This window comes from Corvus brachyrhynchos, unplaced genomic scaffold (genome assembly GCF_000691975.1).
Source record: "Corvus brachyrhynchos isolate BGI_N302 unplaced genomic scaffold, ASM69197v1 scaffold227, whole genome shotgun sequence".
Taxonomy (NCBI): domain Eukaryota; kingdom Metazoa; phylum Chordata; class Aves; order Passeriformes; family Corvidae; genus Corvus; species Corvus brachyrhynchos.
In genome coordinates, this window is record NW_008239290.1 from 59,547 (window position 1) to 64,399 (window position 4,853).

Here is a 4,853-nt window from a genome sequence, read left to right on the forward strand (position 1 = left end):
GCATCAAGGCTGTTTATGTCCAGAAGCTGCCAGAACAGGGAGAGGAGAGGGCATTTTTTTGGTTATTGGGGATTTTTTGTTTGTTTGTTTAGGGTTTTTTTTTTGGGGGGGGGCGTGGGTGGAGGTATGGTGTTTTTTAAGAAAGCTCTGAAAGAACCTGTGGCTTTAAGAACACCTCAAGTTATAAAGAAAGGTAGAACAAAATTTTCATATACTCTTCTGGAAAGTGAGAGGTTTTCTAGAGATTGAGATTGTAGAATTAAGAAATTCTGGATGCTAATGTAAGCCGAACCAGAAAACTAGGCTAGAAAAAAGGGCCTACCTGCAAGGACCAGATAAGCAGGTTAGCTCAAGAGCTTTCATTTAATCTCTCACCAAAAAGATTCAAGTTTTCCCTCTAAATTACAGAGAATTACTGTTTTGATTGTTTTTCTGTTTCATTTTTTAATTTTTTTAATTTACTTTTATTTATTTTCTGTTACTAATAGACAGTCTCAATTTTTGAAATTTTCTGGAACATTCATTTGTAAGAGGGTGAAATAATTCCACTTCAGGGTTCAGGATAGTGCACTGTCACATCATGATGTGCCTTAACATTTTTAAATAACCTCGCATACTGGCTGGGGGATTGAGATCTATCTGCTACTAAAGGATACTAAGCAAACTGGACAAAATACTTTTTCTCTAATTCAGGTCAATAGTCCCAAATGAACCTTTTTATAGGACAGTCTTTCCTGGCAATGTACTGCACAAATACATTATAAATATTAATCCCAACTATACAACTCTTTAAAATGAAAATAATTTCAGTGTTCTAGATGGTTTCAAATTTCTTTGCCTTTCTCATTTTTTCCTTGATTTGAGATAGTAGCTATATTTCTGTTAAATTCTGACCAACTGTGTTTTGGAATGTCAGTTTAATATACAGATTTATTAGCTCATCCCATATTCAAGACTTTCCATCGTCTTATCCTAATCCACTTGTGAAAAAATACAGATTGAGTAAATGATTACTGTGTCTGGACATGCACTAAGATGAATGTCTTCTGAATAAAGTTAAAATCCATCTTCAGTCTAATGCAAACCTTTACTTGGACTTCCATCTATCTTCATAGAATCAAACAGGTCTTGCTGGTATGTACTTTGTTTTGCTGGGCTTTTTCAACAAAGAAAAATTAACTTCTTTTCCATTCATTTCCAAATAACTGACATCAATCTCCTCCGTACCCCCTCCAATGGAATGAGCTCCTCAAAATCTTGCGCCCTGGATTTGGCTGGGATAGAGTTAATATTATACTTTTGTAGCTGGTACAGTGCAGTTGTTTTGGGATTTAGTATGAGAATAACGTGGATAACACATTAATGTTTTAGATGTTGCTAAGTGGTACTTTAAATCAAGGACTTCTTTTTCTTGTGCTCTGCCTGTGAGCAGATGCCCAAGATACTGGGAGGGAGCACAGTCAGGAGAGCTGACCCGAAGGGGCCAAATAGATATTCCATACCACAGAGCATGATGCCCGATATATAAACTGGGGCACTTGGCCAGAAGACATTGATTGCTGCTCTGGGACAGACTGACATTGGTCAGCAGGCAGTGAGCAATTGCAGTGTGCATCACTTGTCTTTCTTGGGTTTTATTTCTCTCTCTCTCCTTTTCATTACAATATTTTCATTACTGTTATTTTGCTTTATTTTGTTTATTAAATTGATCTTTTGTCAGCCTTCAGGTTTTACCTTTTTCTGACTCTCTTTCCCATCCCACTTGCGCCATGGGTGGGAAAAAGTGGAAGAGCAGCTGCAGGGTACTTAGTTGACAGCTGGTTTTGAACCACAACAGTCCTTGAAACTGAATTGAGACCTTGAAATTTATTTTAGTAATGTTTCTCTCTTTAGAAGCACACTTTTACACAAATGAAGCTATTGACATTTTCCTGGGAATAAACATCGTCTCTATAGAAAAGCCTGTAGGATCTTGAGCCTATTAGGTTCTGAGATGGCATTTGCTTTCCAAGTGAGTACTTAGTGCTGATTTTGACCTTAGGAATACTTATGAGGTTTACACACCTGCCTGCAATGGATGCACAGATTTTGGAGACCTTCAGTGTGCTTACCTGTAAGGTTTTTAAAATAAAGGAAGGGTAATACTGGGGATTCTCTTTCTTAGGATGCCTTTCTTTCAATATTTGTTCTGAGAACCCCTGGATATGCAAATCATGAGGCTGTTCTGGAAGGCTTATCTGTTTTGCAAACATTTTTGGTTAGGAAGGCAGTAAGCATTTTTCTGCTGGATATATAAGTAAAGGTTCAAAAATTGCATGGAACTATCTGTATTATTGCACAAGAGTTTTGATGGTAAACAGGATCTGGGGATTATATTCACCTTTGATTGTAATTTGAAAGCTCTCTGAGTGTTGAACATACAGGATTTAGAAATATTAACAGGCTCTCCTCAATGTCCTTGACTCTCTTTCTAATAGCTTTTACATAATATCTAAGTGTGCCCACACATATGCAAATATGTATCTTTAGATTTGGTTGGGTTTTTACCATGATTGTGGTCCTTAGTCAAGGGAAATAATTTGATCCAAGTCATACTAGGATCAATGAGAATCATATCATTGATTACTGTGTAAATATATTCAATTCTCAAGTATCCAACTCTGGTCTCTGTTACAGACACAGTGTTATGATTGCTGTGGGCTGTCTATCTCTAATTCTCTAATTCTTGGTCTTTCTTGGTAATTTAATTTGTTACATAAATCCAGAGGAAAAAGTGGTTTTGAATAAGCATGTTTTAATATGAATACTGGAGATAGTCTGCCACTACAGAGTGATACGTTTCTGAGATAATTAGAGTAATACTAATCAACCTATTTTTTTTTATTTTTGTGCTTATTCTAGGAAGTTTTCTTGGTATGCATATTTTTGTTTATTCTACCATCAGCAAGTGTGAAAGACAGTCAGGTTAAGTAGACTCAAAACCATTCTGGCAAAAAAACTACATCAAGTTGCTGCATGATAGCAGAATTATGCACATGAATTCAACGAAAATCAGACCTACTTTTTAAAAGTGGATTTTTAATTATTTTCTTAGATGTTTTGAAAGTACATTTCAGAACTCTGTGTTGAACAGATTAATTAGCTACTATCACCTCATATAATTAAACTTGCCTAGAATAAGGGGTTGCATTTTAAATGTACCTACTTGCACCCATACCATGTTTTAAGCTACGATGTCAAAAAACTTTGATACTATGTAGGCCAATATGGAAGGCAAAAGGAGGACATGATTCAGACATGCACATAATGTATGATAAAGAACAAAGTTGGATAAGGCTATTTATCTTCTTTTAACAGTTAGGACCAGGGAAGAAGCAACAGATATAAAGAATATTAAAAAAAAAAAAAGGCAGGAAAAACATATTTTATATCATTCTTAATCTTTGGAACTCCATCCAAAAGATATCTGACTCCTGATTTTGACAGGATTCAAAGCAGGGATAAGTCTCTATGATATATTTTACTTAATTAAAAATATTAAGAGTGAATAAACAAACAACTTATTATGAAAATCAATAAGGAGGATAAACTTGAAACTAAGGTAGGATTTCAAGATTAAATGTGGATTTAGTGGTATATTATCTATTTCTTTTGCAAAACTGTAAAGATATAATTACAAACCAGATACAATTTAAATGGAGAAAATTAGGAAACAAATTTATTAGGAGGCAGGTTTTACCTTAGAATTATTGCTTCAGAAATACTCATTGCTGAAAATAAACCAGAGGGAACGCTTTTCCACTTATTATAAGCCTGATCCCTGATCTTGCAGTATGCTGAGGTTTGCTTTTTGGGCTCTGTGCTTTAATTGTTTTGGCTAGCACCATGCTGAATTGCAACCCTGGCCTTTAACTGCTAAGAGGATAAAACTCTAGTAAACAGAACAACATATCCATGGCAACCTACAGTTTTACTTCTAACTCTTCAAAACACAAAAAGGTAATTATTTTTTTTCATTATATTTTTATATTCCTATGGCTCATAATAACAGTGATGACCTCCTGGCTGGGCATTTCCAAGCTATTAATGACAGGCTGAGTTATGCGACCTTGACTTCACCTGAAGCCATTAACTTTTCTATCTAGTCATTAACTGCTGAGAAATGCCCTCCCTTTTGGTCATTATTTCTTATATATGCATTTCTTAAATAGGCATTTTCTGTAACAATTACATGTCAGAGTAATTTCATATTTTTTATTAATAAGTACTATCTTATCTTTGTGTTCAAGCCACAGGGATCCTTTGACATCTAGCAGCTTGCACATCATTTAAGTTTCTAAGGAAGAGGTCATCATTTATGCACAGGCAAATGGAAGACAGAGGGCTTAAACCAGCACGTTTTACATGGGAGGAAAAATCCTTGCATCGTTTGAGTTAAATCTATGGAGCATATTCAGAAATGCTGAGGAATTCATTTTTAGATCGGGCATTTAGATGTACAATGTATGTATGCCACAATACCAGCCAGAAAACCCTTAACGTTAATAGTAAAGGTGACCTCTAAGTTATCCCTCCTGACTACTGGATCTTTAGACAAAATGGTTAGTAATTTCACTGGGATTAATTTGCCAGCATTTTGCAGACCCTTATCTTATTTTCTGGAACTCATAGAGGGATCAGAATCCACATGATATATTTCTCTTATCTGTCAGTGCAGCAGCATAAGATAAAAGAAGATTCTTTATTGAATGGATATATTTTTCATTGTCCTTCATACCACAGATTAAATAGGTCTTGTATGATTCTTCTTTTCCTGATACAGCAAGCCATGCTTCTGCATAAATAACTTCTGT

The 4,853-nt window shown here is 35.2% G+C and overlaps 1 long non-coding RNA gene across 1 annotated transcript; it reads left to right on the plus strand.

Annotated features, from left to right (window-relative positions):
* The first annotated feature begins 1,301 nt into the window (after window positions 1–1,301).
* Window positions 1,302–4,393, plus strand: LOC108448219. The gene is made up of 3 exons (XR_001864033.1): window positions 1,302–1,381; window positions 3,729–3,732; window positions 4,383–4,393. It is a non-coding gene; the product is annotated as an uncharacterized LOC108448219 (long non-coding RNA).
* Window positions 4,394–4,853: the final 460 nt, after the last annotated feature.